The sequence below is a fragment of the Cimex lectularius genome, unplaced genomic scaffold (assembly GCF_000648675.2).
Source record: "Cimex lectularius strain Harlan isolate CLEC.00 unplaced genomic scaffold, Clec_2.1 scaffold361, whole genome shotgun sequence".
NCBI classification, from domain to species: domain Eukaryota; kingdom Metazoa; phylum Arthropoda; class Insecta; order Hemiptera; family Cimicidae; genus Cimex; species Cimex lectularius.
In genome coordinates, this window is record NW_019392946.1 from 230,164 (window position 1) to 248,004 (window position 17,841).

At 34.2% G+C, this 17,841-nt stretch overlaps 1 protein-coding gene and 1 pseudogene across 2 annotated transcripts in view; both read left to right on the top strand.

Annotated features, from left to right (window-relative positions):
- LOC112127895 overlaps nt 1-17,841 on the top strand; it is a 96,689-nt gene that overhangs the window by 45,807 nt on the left and 33,041 nt on the right. The window lies entirely within an intron of this gene.
- On the top strand, nt 6,566-6,689 carry LOC112127897 (annotated as a pseudogene).

Below are 17,841 nucleotides of genomic sequence, written 5' to 3' on the forward strand. Positions count from 1 at the left end.
AGAGCAGCGGCGTATCAAGCCGAAGATCGTGGGTTCGAATCCCGCTCGTGCCATTGACTTTTTTATCTCAACTAAAAACCTTAATTAATTATAAAGATCAAAACGTTGGCACGATAAAGAAAATGTTTTTCTGAAACCTACATCACACTAGACCGCATCTCACGATTTCTGAATAATACTTGTCAGCAATGATTACTTTCAAATTGCGATAAATCCTCCATGATCTTGCTTTGACGCAGCCACCTAACGACTCAGCAGTGAAAGTGTTTCATAAAATAAACATAATTAACGACAATAAACGAACTGGATCAAAGTTCGTCGAACCTTCCCTACCAAAAAGAGCGGGATGTGGAAAAACACTGAATTATTTTTTTGATCGGGGCCCACATTAAATCACAAATCATCATTAGCCGCACGAATGTTATCCACGTGAAATTTAATTAACACCGTTCAAAATGAAAAAAAGAAAAAACAGTGTTTAATGAACCGATTGCAGGATTTAAAAGGATTCCGTACTTAGATGTGTCATGTAAAGGAATAATGGATATTTTGAATTCTTAGCTTTCAAATCTAGATACCCTTTCATTAACGTGTGATAACTCGTAACATGTCGTATTGATGTGACTGGTCTACTCCTATTTCAATTCGTTTACGTAAAGTCCTACATACAGGGTGTTCGGCTACTCGTGTTACAAACTTTGCTAATAGATTCTGCATTAAAAATGAAACCAAAAACCCCTAATTAACTATAGTCCGAATCTCAACGGTTTCGGAGTTATTCCCCTTTTTGTGATTTTTTAAGATTTCACTACCTTGCTTCAAATAAACAACGATAATTCCAAAACTAAAAGGTTTGGAGAAATCCGTTGATACCATTGAAAACTACGTTAAATTTCCAATAAGATGTGATCAATACTAAATTTTTTGAACGTTGGTGAAATAAGCGTTTTAGCATCCAAAATAAGTCGAACGAAGTCCTTCCTATAAAGGTGGAGGGCTCTTAATAATAAATAATAGAAAATGGTTTTTAAATTTTAATATCCATAAAAAATTCAAAAAAGAGTTCAAAGATAAAAATTTTTGAAGAGAAAAGAAGTAAAAAGAATAAGAAAATGTCCAAACTGTTACTTCTGTTACTTTTTCCGGTTGCTTCTTCTAAAGTTATGAAACTTTAATAATTAAAAAAATACTTCCAGTGCACAGATTCTTTTCTTCTTGGAAAACACCAATAAATGTACAAATCGCTTCCGTTAAAATATTTTTCCATAGTTTTACGATGATTTGTGGATGTTTTATGGATCATGGAATCTTCCGATTCTTTCTTAAATTATTTAACATATATCACCTGCCTAGTCGGCCACGATAATCCGGTTCTCCCTATATTCTTCATATTTTTATCTACGGTATTCAAAGGGTTATTTTGAAACCTTGAGGAATATTTTATACATCCCTTTACATGCTTATGCACTTCAGTTTAACGGAAGAATCTGCGTGGTCTCTCTGAAATATTTCTTTACAGATTTGTCATAAAATAGCATCGTCTGAATGATGAGTACATCTTCATCTAAACAGTAGCACGAAAACACTGATCAATGATGGTCAGATTTTTTAAATTGTCAATAAATATTCAATGATCTTGTTAAGTCATCTGGAAAATTTGTAAAAGCCCTAGGTTTTTATAGTTTTTATATAGATAAATGAGTATAAAATTTGAGTTAATATCTTTAAATAAAACGGCCTAAATTAAATTTATGTAGAAAAACTTGGAAGTGAAATCAGATCGATATATCGACAACTTTTTACCCACTTTCACACAATCTGTTGAAGACATGTTGGACAATTTTGTCATTGGCAAAGGGAATTTTTAATTTCCTTCGGGGAGAGCTTTTCCCTTTGAGTAAAATCTAGCGGACAACTACTAAACAAGGCAATATGCGATAAATAGATGACATTAGTACAATGCCTGAAACAGAAAGACAGCCTAGCCATATTCGGATAAGGGGAACGTTACGAGATTATTTTCCCTTCTTTTTTCTAACCCGCTAATTGGCCGAGAAATGTATCCAATTGCATTACTATCTGTTTTATTTAATTTATACCTTTTAAAAACGCAATAATTTATCGCCATAATTATAAAAGAAAAGAGAAAAGGGGTGGAGGTTAATGTATTAATCGGATTTTTTCTCTCTCTATTGGAAACGTTCGGATGGTGGTACCTGCAATATATTTTAAAAAGTTATGTTCATCAAATCGAACGAGGAAACATTTACGTAAAAGTTTTTTCCCTGTCTAACACATAATTTCCGGTAGTTAAAAAGATTAAAAGTTGCAATTTTCTCCTGGCTCCAGTTTCTTCTTATTTACCGTCTAATACGCAATCGCATTGATCAGGAGGTAATAATTGACGTGTATATCTGCTTGAAGGATAATTTTTATTTATAGGCGATTATGGATATAAATTTATGAAGGTTTCTGAATACATTTACGGCAAATTTAGGATAAAGGGATTCGCTCCCCTGTACACACACACACACACACACACACACACACACACACACACACACACACGATGCATGACGCGAGAGAAGCATCCTAGTACGAGGAATCACCCTTGAATAGAGGGATCTTGGCCTCTGAAGAAGAATCAACTGGTTGAAAAAAAAGAAAAAATCTGAAGTGTTCGTGCAAATTTCTTAACAGTATAGGCTTTAATTTACTATACATTTACCATCTTGTTGTGTCAGAGAAAGAAATCAATGTAAATAGCTAATAGAAAATATATAAAGGTATATAATTATCTAGAAGAAATACATATAATAACTGGAATGGAAGGATGTAAATAAATTAACCATAAACTCCCCTATTTTCCAGGGCTGCTGGTATGAGGAAAACACACACACACACACACACACACACACACACACACACACACACACATGCACACAAACAGGCACACGGCCTACCTGTCTGCGACTTAAATCATATAATGTACGGTATAAGTTATTTTTACTTCTTTTTTTAATTTTTTTAATTCAAATATTTTATCTTTGAACTCTTTTTGATATTTTTATGGAGATTAAGTAAATTTGAACCAATTTGTTTTATTTAAATTTAGGATAAATAGGTAGCTTGTATTAGCTGAACTGTATAAGCTAACCGGTTATACTTTATGCTGTAATTGTAATTTTTGAGTATGGTCGATTGTGGATCCAAATGGATGGATATTTTTAAGCTGATTTTTTTTTTTTTAATTATAGATTTTAAAATACAACGGCTACTTACTCGTTAGCTGTTGGGGACGAGGGGCCAAAACCGTTTTACAATATCTTCAACAAATAATTATCAATTAAAATTCCATGCGTCGTGCGGAGATTCGAACCACGAGTCGAAATGTGTAGGTGTATTGGTTGTACTGTGTAAGATAACCAGACGGAGGTTTTGTTTCACCTTATATTTATAATTGTTAATTATAGGCATTGGTGAATTTGGATTTATGAACACGCTTAAATTTATGCTCTTATGAATATTAACAAAAATGGTCTGGTTTATTATTAAGAACCCTCCAGCCCTTGGTTGATCTGTATAAGATAACCGGATGGATGCTTTGTTACTTTTTGTTTTATTTGTAATTCTTTCTAGGATAATTTTTGATTATAGGCGATTGTTGTGGATTGTTTCTAAGCATTATCAGATGAAATGTAGTATAAATGAGTAAATATATTGCCTATACTGTATAGAGTATACGGAACTAGGTATTAATAATTTATGTTGTAATTATAATTATTTATAGGGGGCGTCAGTGGCCGCAAGGTTTAGTCTTTGACACGGCGCTCATCACTGTAAGGTAAAGGTCCCGGGTTCGAATCCAGCGGCCCTGCATTCGAACCTGACATACTTACAAATGGGCTTTTTTTCAAAAACACCGGCACCCTGAGGGTTTATATGACCTCTGCTGTTGCGAACCCTCGTAAAAAAAATTTATTTATAGGATAATTTTTGATTGTTGAAAAGTGTGGATTTAAATTTATGAATATATTTAAAACGTCTTTTTTAAATTACGAATATGCAAAAAATAACGCCTTACTACCCGTTAGCTATCGCCACCAGGGATATTTTATGTCATCTTTTACATATAGTCAATTAAAATTTTAAGTGTCGTGTCGGGATTCGAACTGCGAACCTCTAGCGTGGCAATAGTCGGACGCTCTGACCCCGTTCGCGGAGCCCCATTGCACTTATAATACACAACTTCACGACTTCCACTGAAGATGGCGTTGACCGACAAAACAGTGAAGAAAAGTAGCAGAATAAAAATAAAATAATAAAAAAATATTTAACTGACTTAGTAATTATTTTTTTAAAATGGCTATATATATTCAATCTTATTGAAATCACATAAGTCAAGGCTTTTTGTCTTCACCAGGCTTTACTACAATAAGTTAGGCAGTACTATAAGAAATAAAAAGGGTTTTTGTAATTTGAAAAATAAATAATATTTTAATGTTAATGTTTGATCAAATCTATGAGAATACCGATCTTGTGTATAAAAAAAATGTTTTCTTCATGTTAGTTCATTATAATCTAATACTATCAATTATTAGTCGCACAAAAAATATGTAAAGATTAAATAATGTTAGTCCATGTTCAACTGCAGATTTGAAACATTGATTTAATGTTAATATCCTAATAAAAAAATGATTGTGACGATAAGAAACTGAACTTCATTAGAATATTCCTGTTCAAATTGAAGCTGTTCAAGTATCATTAAATCGACAAGGTCTTTTTTTCGTCAATAAGTTTTTGAAAAAATGTAAAGGATTTGGTATAAAATGGAAAAAGGATCTGTGAGATAACATAGATTAATTTGGAGGATAATGATCTCTTAAAGAAGTCCCAGGTCCTTGTCCTAAAAAGCCACACGGACGCATTTTGATATATTCCTTTTTTTAATTGGCTCCTTTTACATTTCAAAAATCTGGCGAATAAGGCTCGTTAAGCTGGATTTGTGTTTTTTTTATACTCCTGTTATTTTGCGGTGAAAGTCTGGACATTTAAGTGCCCATTGTAAATGGTTCAGAAACGAGGAAATTTCTTTTCGGCCTAACCGCTTTTTAAATTTTTTTTTTTGGTTCCGACTTCGAATAATAAAGAATAGCTTTTCGATCGGACGGACCAGATCGAACAATGACTTTTGATAGTGGGTTTAATTTTAGCAAAAGAAGTCGGATCGCGTGAGGATAAAACGTTGGCCCCCAGTCATCCGGCTTCTCCACGCTAACTATTTATTATAGAAAACAACCGACTAATTCTCTCAATTATTCCTAATCTTCTATCCGGAGCTACTAAATTTTAATTATACATATAAAAAATAAACTCGATCATATTTCAGTAAACGTGGACAATTAAAGCAATTGCTCCCGTAGAAGTTTTGTTCCTGCGATGTGGATTCGTGGTTAAAATTGGTTTTCAGTGATTGTCGGTTTCAGCAATCTGGCCCTAGGGCTAGAATCTCTTTTAATCCTTTAATCGAGTACATTTAACGCAATGATGTGCGCGCTGAAGGCCAACGCTTCAATCAGATCCTTTCTCTTAAATCCATTTCTTTCGGGATTTGAACTTTTTATTATATTTGTTGTATATCGTCAATCGGGCAACAAATAACTATAGTAAGATAGAAACTACTGGCAATGTCACTGGATTATCCCGCATCATGAAGAGTTATTGTTTTTTCAGCCAGGAAAAATTGTATTTGTTCAGACCTAGCGTTTGTGTAAATTAATTTCATGCTTTAAGCCGGGAACAGACTTACACGATGCTACGCCATGCGACGCTACCCGATGCTACCCGACGCGAATCCAAACTTCGATTTTCCATAAGGTTGCAATACCCCCGTGCACATCTACCCGATGCCACGCTAACCTACCCGACGCTCTGCGATCCCCACTGTCCAGATTTTCATCGGGTAGCATCGAGTACAGTCGAAGACAAAAGAACCGAACACTCATATTTTTATTCAAACTACATGTATTATTATTATTATTATTATTATTTTTTACTGGGCTTCCGACATCTAGGTCATTTCAGCCCCTAAGTAAGTCTATATTCTATCTACCCTTTCATACACTACATAAATACAAATAAATATATTCATACACATAAATACACCCATACAGTACACTCATTCCGTTTGATCGGTGGAGTACTTGATATTCCTCCATCGACCTATATTTAAACATGGAGTACTTTTATAAATATTCCGCCATCGACTCCGAACACAGACTCTTACGCTCTCAACGTTCGAGGGGCGATGATGACGTTATATTTCACACTCACCCCTCGCCATTCACGCTAATAAATACATGCACTCAGACAAAACATATATTATATACAATAAAAAAAACCAATTTCCCCTAAAAAGCGGACCAGGGGTCTCTGAAACTCGCTACCGTGTTCGAAAACTCTTGTTAAGCCCGGCGGCATGCCTACACCCTCTCTGTATGGAGCCAAGGCATGACACGGCTCTATTATGTGGGACGCATCGAGCAACCTTTCTCTGCATAAGGGGCACCTTGCGCAGTGGCAATATCGTAATCAATGAAGTTCTACTGAGATACGATTATTGCTAGTTGAAAACTACATGTATTATTATCGTTATATTAATTATAACATACTTATTTTAATATAAACCAAATTAACCAAGATAAAAAATTCATTAGTTTTTATTAAAACAAAAAATTTTAATGGTTTGGTAGAAAATTAATCAAAACAGCGAATACCATTTTTTGATATAATGAATTTAACTAACAATTTATTACATGGTTTTGCTCATAAAATTTAATTAACAATTTACTTCTTGCTTTTGCTCATAAAATTATACCGTTTTCGTCGAGTAGCGTCAGAATAGGACACTCATATTTTTTTTAGTTTATTTCAAACTTTGCATATGTAATTTTGTCGTTACATTAATTACAACATTCTTATTTTAATGTTAACCAAATTAAATGAGATCAAAAATTCATGAGGTTTTATAAAAATTATTTAGTTATGATGGTTAGGAAGAAAATTGATCAAAACACCGGAATAACTTTATTTAAAACAATTAAGTTTATCAAACAATTTATTACATTGTTATGCTCATAAAATTTAAAAAACAATTTATTGTAAGGTTTTCCTCAAAATGCGTTAAGAATAAAAGATGTGTTGCGATTGTGATAGTGATTTGTGATAGACGCTGTGTGACTGTACGTGGCGTGCGCTTGGCGTCGCATAGATGGCACACCCTACCAAAACGTGACAAGGCTTTGGGTAGCATCGGGTAGCGTTGCATCGGGTGTGTTCCCCGCTTAAAGCACACCGATGAGTCCTATTTCATCAAGGGACTTAATTAGTAGGCCCGGTTTCAGTGGTTAAGCTCTTCTAGAGTCACATTGTATATCCCAAAGTACTTCCTCCTGCGGGCAAGTGGAGCACCACAGTTTGTTAATTGGTGTGTTGGTGTCTTTTCGTCGAGTAGCATCGAGTACAGTCGAAGACAAAAGAACCGGACACTCATATTTTTATTCAAACTACATGTATTATTGTCGTTATATTAATTACAACATACTTATTTTAATATAAACCGATTAACCGAGATGCAAAATTCATTCGTTTTTATTTTTTATTTATTAAAAATTTTTTTAAAAAATGTTTTAGTAGAAAATTGATCAAAACACCGTACTACCATTTTTTGATATAATGAATTTAACTAACAATTTATTTCATGCATTTGCTCATAAAATTTAATTAACGATGTATTAAATGCTTTTGCTTATAAAATTACACCATTTTCGTCGAGTAGCGTCAGAACCGGACACTCATATTTTTTGTAATTTATTTCGAACTATGTATATGTAATTTTGTCGTTATATTAATTACAACATTCTTATTTTAATATAAACCAAATTAAACGAGATCAAAATTCATGAGTTTTTATAAAAATTATTCAATTATGATGGTTAGGAAGAAAATTGATCAAAACACCGGAATAAGTTTATTTAAAACAATTAAATTTAACAAACAATTTATTAAATGGTTGTGCTCATAAAATTTAACTAACAATTTATTAAATGGTTGTGCTCATAAAATTTAACTAACAATTTATTACAAGGTTTTGCTCAAAATAGTGCATTAAGAACAAAAGATGAGTTGCGATTGTGATCGTGATTATTGTGATAAACGCTGTGGACTGTACGCAGCTGTGCTTGCGTCGGATAGATGTGCACACCCCACCAAAACGTGGCGAGGCGTCGGGTAGCATCGCATGGCGTAGCATCGGGTAAGTGTGTTCCTGGCTTTAGCGACGTTTAAACTTTCCAATCAGGAGGCGCAACCGTGTTGAAATTTCCCCGTAGTCGTCAGTGATGGATTGTTACACTGCGAGATGTTTATCATCCTTGTACAACAGATTGTCCAGCGTAGGGGAATAACAAGGGACGAAGACTCGGCCACCGGCCGGAGAGGGGGCGATCCTAAAGAGATAAAATCCCTGCAACGGATATTTTATAAGCCCGGACCTTTAGCCTACTTCACGGAAAGCGATAAAAAGTCAAACATTACAAACGACTTTTCTCTTAAACTATCTCCGGAGCGGATGTCTGAGAAGACGACCATCCTGGATAAACTCTCTCTCTCTCTCTCCCTTATGAACATGTTTGGCGATCCAGTCAATCCAAATCGGACGTATGGCAATTCTTCAAATGTCAACAAATGTACGGAGTGCAATTTCACTTGTCGGATCGGTGATCAAACAGCCTCGAAAGCTGGGTTCAGAACGTGAAAATGCAAAAAAATGAAGTCCCGATCCGGTTATTCTCTCTGTACGATTTTCTCAAACGCAATTTCAACATACATTGTTATATCTCACATAAAGAGACGATTAAGTGGTAAAATGTGCAAGCAGATTTATTGTAGTAAAACAATCTTCAAAACGCAGTGAAACTACTTGAAAAAATGAAAAGGCTAAAAAAGCCTTAAAAGACCAAAAGAGAAAAAGTCCAGAAAAAAGTTAAAAACGAATTTAAATAAAAAATCTAACTGGAAGCATATAGAAAGAGAGAAAGAGGAAGAGAGAGAAAGAGAGAGAGAGAGAGAGAGAGAGAGAGAGAGAGAGAGAGAGAGAGAGGGGGAGAAAACGAAAGATAACAAACAGAAAGACAGGTAGATAGATTGATAGAGTTTAAGAGATGAATAGATAAATAGAATGAGAGCAAGAGAGAGATATAGATAGATAGAGTGAGAGAGACAGAATAAAATTAAAGACAGGAAGGTTGACACACATACAGAAAGAGAGGAAGAGAGGGAATCAAGAGAAACAGACAGATAAATAAAGAAAGCTAGGGAGAAAAAAACAGAAAAAGAGACAGATAGGTAAAGAGAGAGAGAGAGAGAGAGAGAGAGAGAGAGAGAGAGAGAGAGAGAGAGAAAGTGAGTAGCAGGCAGAAAGAGAGGAAGAGAGGGAATCAAGAGAAACAAACAGATAAATAAAGAAGACTAGNAAGTGAGTAGCAGGCAGAAAGAGAGAATAAACACACAATCACTGAGTAATTAATAATTCTTCTTTCAACATCATCTTTTTTTTTACAATTTCTTTCTAAAAATCCTGTACTTTTCTAAATTAGATGTGCCAACTAACTTCACGCTTGTAATATATAACTAAATATAATTACATTATGTATAATTATATTTTATCGTAGATCGATTCTTATTAAAATTGTATGAAAGAGTATAAAGAATCATATATAATCAGAAAAATCAATAATCAGAATAATCAACGTCCAGAAAAAAAAAGGTATAAAGAAGTTGATCTAAAGCTGAATGGAGTTGAAAAACCCTTTAATATTGAATAAATTCTAAATCTAATTCTATTCTAAATAAATAAGTTCTAAATCGATACATACTAAACGAAATGCCACCCACACCCACAGAGAGATAGAGATAGAGATAGAGAGAGAGAGAGAGAGAGAGAGAGAGAGTGAGAGAGAAAAAGTGAGAGAGAAGAAAAGTCGTATCTGAAGGAAGGAAATAACATTATATATATNAAGTCAATATCTCCAATGATTGGCTTATTGAAGTAAGTTTTTTCCTTTAGAATTAAATAAATTTTTTAAAGTTGAATGATTACTAATTTGAGAAGAATTTTCGCTTTCTAAATTTAGGCTTTCATTTCCTGTTGACCAGTTGCCATGATGGATGTTACGATGTTAAAGATCAAGACATGTTGAACAGTGCCGCCGAAGAAAGATTTCTTCCTCAATTAATTAATTACCAGTCACGCCAGTAAAACTTAAATAATCAGACAAACGGGCCAAATGAGAGCGGCGAAAAGTTGAGAATGCAGAATTTACTGGCAGCCTGGTACTGTTAAAAAGAGCTCGTATCGCCAGTCATACGTGAACATTCCCTGCCACTTATTGGCCCGTTTGATATATGGACGTAGATAAAATATGCTAATTTAACAATCTATTTAGCTCGAAGCTAGAGGCGTATAAACTCATTCTTAATTCTTTTTTTATGTACTCCTTCTTTCTTGCTCAAATTTAGCTCAGGGCAGCATCAAATTTAACAAATTTGCTAAAAGGTGGGAGGGCGCCCTGATTTTCCCTCAATATTTCTGCCCGTGCATTGGCAACACTGATTTATTTTGTGCCAATTTAAAATCTCCATCTTCCAAAACTCCGACATGGCTCTTTACCTCACCATTGTAATTTGTCAAACATAAATTTTTCATATCCAGTTTAAAATTTAACCCTTTCTTGCCCAAAGTTTCTTCAGGCAATGCCAACATAAGCAATTTTGTTCAAGGTTAGGAAGTATTTGGTGCCAATTTAAATTCTCTCTCAGTAAACTCACGGGATATATTTTAACAAAATTTGGGCCATATTTCGATTTCTGAGTTACTGAGATGTCATCCCCGAGTCGAAAAGTTTTAAATTTTTAGTTTTAAATCTTTATAAAGAAAAGATAAAAGAAACATCCATATAGAGGATGTCGTTCTGAAACCTATTACTAAAGCTTTCGTTATGGCCGTACTTTGGGGAAGACAGTACGTAAAATTAATTGTTCCGATAAATTCAGAGATTTGCATTTCTCTAGCAATTCCCAGAACGTTTCCGCGACGCATTAATTTTGTTCCCAGGGCCGCCTTATTTCCTTAGAGGTGGAAGGTGGTGACCGACTCCAAATAAGGACGTCGCTCAAATGAAAATCGGATTTAAAGGACTTTTTTCTCTTTCGTTTCGTCTAGGCGTTCGAGAATGGCGGTAATTTGCTATTATTTTCATTAGCCGGCATGTCTTGAGCACGCGAACTCTTGCCACTGCTTGTTCAGGCGTTTCTGTTCAATTTCATGCTGAATAATGCTTATTTTATCACCGATAAAAACCAAACTGGCTGAGATTGTTTGATTGTTTGCCTTAAACGTTTCAAATTTTCTCATGCTGATTTGTACTTAACGATTATATTGGGACTCCCGTTCATTATAATGGACACTAAAAGTGATATAAATTTTATATGAAAGTCAACATAAACTCCTTATATGCAATCATAACATGGTACGGATCGTGCTTAGGCGAACTAAACCGAGTTCAGAGGGATAAATGTAAAATGCTTTTAATAATTTGAAATGTGCAATTGTAAACAAATTCTATTTGCTGAAGTTTTGTATTATGTATATTTTTAATAATGACAAAAATTAGCTTTTTCTCATTTTATGGTTTAATAAGTTCTATTTGTGTTTCTCTAGTTTTCTCACAGCGCGCACACGAACGCACACACAAACACACACACACACACATTATGATCATATTTATAAAGGTGATGCCGTGAGAGATGAGATATGTATATATATAAATGTGTGGTGTTTAGTGACCGTTAGCCAAGATCGTGTAGATCGAGATTTGGATATCGTGAGATGCGGTCTGGTGTGAAGTAGGTTTTAGAAAAACGTTTTCTTTATCGTGCCAACGTTTCGAGCTTTATTGAGATCATCTTCAGGGCTCAAAGTGTTTGTTTTCCGTGTAGATGAGTCATTCTTGTCTGTCGTGTTGAGAATGCGTAAAGTTACAAAAACGGAAAGTCGCTTCGAGTAATATAGGCAAAAATGATCTTTTGGGGGGAAAAGACGATTTTGAAAGGTTTTAAGCACCCTTTAAACCTTTAAAGCCTCTAAAGAAGATTTTTTATAGAAAACGATAAATATAGATTTTTGGGCTAGAAAGGTGTTGCAATTTTTGTCTTACGATGTCCTATGTTTTGCTTAAAAAATCATTACTCCTATGATCATTATCCAACTTCAATGGTTTTACAACCGTTAGAAAGCTTAAGATCTTTTATTTCAGCAGATGCCAAAATTATTTTGATTTTATGTTGACGACAGCTCCATTGAACGATTTTGTTTCCTTCAAAATTATCATTTGTGAATTTATTTCCGACGAAGGACCTTGTAGGTTCTTTAATTTCAACTTAAGTTAAATGCTAAAAGTCGAACATTTCATACCATAAAAAAATGTAATATTATATTTTTAGATAATTTTAGTGAATATGCCTCTCCCAACCCACAAGCGAAAAAATCCCAATCACTCGTGTACATATTCGAGCTCAGTTGCGTTAGAAAGGAAGTGATTAATTATAATGCGACCTAAATAATATCAAGTCAGTATTAAAATGCGGTTAAAATTGCACGCCGGTATAGAGGAGTAAACAAGTAAATTGACCCTAATAGGTTTTTTTTATACTGTAACTGCGTTTGATGCAAATCTATTTTTTACCTATGTTGATCACCACCAAATGGAGTTTCTTAACTCATGTCCCAGAAAAAATTGTTCCTACAGTTGACACTATCTAAAGTTTGAATACAATCAGTCAACAATTAATTATCCTTTAATCAAAATTAAAAGCTTTTGGTATTGGGCGATTCCGAGTGTCATCTGCGCTAGTCTCCGTTACCATTTTGATCCAGTGTAAAATTATAATGGTGATAAATTTAAAAAAGGCAAAACACAAACAAGTCGAAAGGTCAAAACTTGCGTAAACACTATTTTTTGAAATTGTAAAACTCCAAAGTCCCGGATTAAGCAAGTTAATGGCTTCTGCCTGTAAATAATACACCTTAATCTCTATGCATGGACAGGAGGATATAGGGAAATAACGCTGAAGAACTTTATTACATCTCTTACTTAAAAGCCATTTAAATTATGTGACCAAGGCTGGATCCGGCTAAGACTTTATTTTTCTGTATGTTCATTAAAGATGTAAACAAATATATATGGAAAATTTACGGTTAAGTTTCGATCGTTTTAAACTTTCCAATTGGCAGGCGCAACTTAGTTGAACTTATCAGCAGGCATCAGTGGTGGAATTTCTCTAAGTGTACAATTTGGTCGATTTCTGGCAAATTACAGATCGCGTACAATTCACAATCGTAAATCTGATCGGTTATTGAACTTTAAGACGAAAGTCTCTTTCATTTTATAATATAAAACTATTCTAGCTTTATCTTATAGAAAAACACTGACCTAATTTAACTAGAATTATGTTACAAACTTTAAATAAAGGAAATTCATTTCAGGCATAAATGAAAAGTACAGGAGAGAAAAGGTTTGAGCTAATGATTAGCACAAATTGCAAACGTGAAATTCTTTTTATAAAGTACCTTGTGGTAATAAACTTTTCAAGGTGAGAAATAAATAAAAGCAGGATTGTTTTGAATGGTAAATAATTCGCTGTTTATTTATTAGTTTGTTTATTTCGAACAGGTCTATTTTCAAATACAAGGTTTCCCTCAATTCAAGAACTAAAACTTTTTTTGGTTTTAAATTGTTTTAAAGATTAAATCATTTTCGGTGGAATATGATCATATTTATAAAGGTGATGCCGTGAGAAATGATATGTATATAAATGTGAGGTGTTTAACGGCCGTTCGCCAATGATTATTTGGAGATCGTGAGGTGCGGTTTGGTGTGAAGTAGGTTTTAGAAAAACGTTTTCTTTATCGTGCCAACGTTTCGAACTTCATTGAGATCATCTTCAGGGTTCAAAGTGTTCGTTTCCCGTGTAGATGTGTCATTCTTGTCTGTCGTGTCGAGAGTGCGTAAAGTTACAAAAACGGAAAGTCGCTTCGAATAATATAGGAAAAAAATCTTTTGGGGAAAAAAAGGATTCTGAATGGTTTTAAGCACCATTTAAAGCCCCCAAATAAGATTTTTATAGAAAACGATAAATATAGATTTTTGGGCTAGAAAGGTGTTGTAATTTTTGTCTTATGATGTCCTATGTTTTGCTTACAAAATCATTACTCCTATGATCATTATCCAACTTCGTCTTTCAACCTTTAGAAAGCTTAAGATCTTTTATTTCAACAGATGCCAAAAATATTTTGATTTTATGTTATCTTAATGAGGAGAAAGAAGGACGAAATGAACAAGTCCCCTCAAACGTTCTGTTTTATATCTCATGTTTTGATATTTTTTTTTCGGAGGCAAAGTTTGTGCCATTACGTGTAATTTATAATGTTCTAAACAGGTATAAATAGATCATGTAGATAGGAAGTCTTTTAAAGATATCATAATTTTTTAATTTTCTAAGGAAATTTATAGTCATAGAAGTTGAAATTTTAGACATTTAAAAAAAAAATTCGAAAATTTGTATTAAGGTGTATTTTAGAGTAAAGAAAATAACTATCAACTTAGATTTTTGCTTAAAAAATCGCATATATTTTAGTCTAACGGGGAACGTTTTTGAAAGAATTGGAACAGATTATTGCTCTTGATATATCAATATATCTTCGTGTATTGTTCAATGAGGAAGTAGGACATGAAGACAGGTCGAGAAGTTTGTTTTTCGCCTGTAGGACATATTTACAAAATATCCTTCCACAACAGAACCTCTTTTTATTGAAAATATTTATTGTCCAGTAATCGTTTATCTATGTTTGTTTCTCTCTCTCTGTCTTTATCACGGACCCGACCCACACACACACACACACACACACACAATCGCTTCGCTCGCCACTCCCTTAGCAACTCACTCACTCTGTAGTTCATTATTTCACTGTCTCATGCACTCACACATTCGCTGACTAACTCACTCGCTCGTTCACTTTTTCATTATCTCATGCAGTACTCTCTCGCCGACTAATTCACTATTTTATGCACTTACTGCTCAGTCACTATTTTACTATCTCATACACCACCTCACTTTTAAACTGAACCACTTGCTAGTTCATTATTTCACTATCCCATGCAGCCACTACGTCGCTCACTAATTCACTCACAGTCGAACAATAATTTACTACCTCACGCACTCACTCATACACACTCGCTCGCTCAATAATTAAACCCCCAAAGGCGACGTTTGCGCTATTACGTGTATTTTATAAAGTTGTACCCTCGTTAAAGTTGGTTTTCACCATTTCGAAGTTATCACTGTTATGTAGTTTTTCTGGCTGGATTCGATTTTTTTTTTACACTTAAAACACAACCAACCGAACTAAGGGATATAAGCAGGTTGAGGCTAGACTTTTGATATCTTCCATTTCTGCAAAATGGCGTGAAGTTTTGTTGCAACATTTCTTTATTTCGGAGTCGACCAAATTTTACGTTTCTTCTAAAACTCCGGTTTTTTGAGTGGAGCTTATGCCAAGTTGATAAAAGATCGAGATGTTCATTGAAGTTCCGGTTGGTAGGGTTATAAAAACACATCAGTTTCGTATTACTTGTGGCGATTTTCCTACAATTTCTTCTATATTGTATTATCAAGCAAAATTTATGGAGAACGCAACATGAAAATATAATCTAAGTTTTCTAAGATGGCTTAACTTGCCATTTGAAGCTCCAATTGTAGCATGTTATTCTCAAGGGGCAAGTGCAATAATCCTGGCTTACACTGTCCAGATCTTAAGCCGATTGTCACTGAATTCACCCACGTCTGAACCAAAACGCGTGATTAGGAATGTAAAGTACTTATGACTTTGTAAAAGACGAACTTTCATAAATATTATAAAATAATGTTTATTGAAGGAAATTTCAATAATGTGGACATTTTTGACACAATTCCTAGGCCTTGTTAACATTATACCTTTGCGGAAGTCATCCGTTGGTCTGCAAACGTGTCAGAACTCAGCATGGAACACGAGGAACGCTGAGATGTTTATCGTGTCTGAGAAGGTGTCTCTCGAAGTCGGCTCGACCAGTTCCCAACAACGGGAATGACATTAGCCGAGGTCGGTTAAATTCTTATCACAGTGGAGGAGCGTACGTAGAAAAGTAAATTGGGTCGTTATCGAATGGAATCAAGCCGCGTTCCCTCGGGGCGCTATCGTGAGAGATCCGTTCTCTTTATAAGTGAGAGAACTTAATGTGAACAAAAATATGTAGATAACAAATATACATAACAAAAATAATAATGAACCAGAATTTGCGAATTAGACAAAAACCGGCTCGGTAGACAAGGAACGTTGCTCGTGTTGCCCACATTAAAACGTTAAACAACGATAACTTCAATATACTCCACGCATTACTTAATTTCAAATTTCGCAAGTAAATGTTGATTTTTCAAGTAAATAATGAGACTTATTTATTCTGTAATATATTATTTTTATCAACGATGTTATGCCATCTTTCAGGCAACATCATAACTTGACGTTCGTAAAACTATTAATAATATAAACAATAAACATTATTTGTCACGATCATCATTTTTAAACAGTTCCACTCAGGGAATTCTGCAAAAAAAAAAAAAAAAAGAAGAAGAAAACGAAGCTACAGCTGGAGAAACCGGCAGGAACATTAAAAAATATACTAAATTGGTCATCAAAACTTTAAAGACGAATTTAACGTAAAATCTAACTGGAGGGAAAGGGAGAGAGAGAGGGCGAGGGAGGGAGAGGGGGAGAAAACGAAATATAACAAACAGACAGACAGGTAGACAAATTGATAAAGTTTAAGAGACGGATAGATAAATAGAGTGAGAGAAAGAGAGAGAGATATAGATAGATAGATAGAGTGAGAGAGCAGAATAAAATTAAAGACAGGAAGGTTGACACACATACAGAAAGAGAGGAAGAGAGGGAATCAAGAGAAACAGAGTGACAGATAAATAAAGAAAGCTAGGAAGAAAAAACAGAAAAAGAGACAGATAGATAAAGAGAGGGAGAGAGAAAGATAGATAGATAGAGAGGGTGAGAGAGAGTGAGCGGGAGAAAGAAAATCACTGGGTAAGCAAGAGGTAGACAGATCGATTTAAAAAGGATAGATTAGATAATCAGAGAAAGATAGATAGAGGGAGGGAGGGAGAGAGAGAGAGAGAGGGAGGTAGAGAGAGAGAGGGAGGTAGAGAGAGAGGGAGAGAGAGAGAAAGATAAAGAGAGGGAGGGAGAGAGAGAGAGAAAGATAGAGAGAGGGTGGGAGAGAGAGAGAGGGAGAGATACTCTTTNAACAATGATAATTTAATGTACACTAGTCTTAAATAACAAATAAATAAATAAATAATAAATAGTGTTAATAATTAATAAATAGCAAATTTAGTAATAAATAATCTTAACACAATAGTACATAATTCAGTCTAGTATAGTAGTACAGTATAACATATATATATACATATATAACACGAGGATATTGTAATTACATTTTTATCTATTATTGTATTTTGTCAGAAACTCTTCTTTTAATATAGATTTCACTTTTACATATGGTAGAAGTAGTAAATTGTACAGGTTATTTTTATTATAATTATTGATTGCTTTTACTAGAAAAGATGCATTGTAGATAGCAGTTCTGATTTTAGGCAATATAAATTTATGTTTATCAT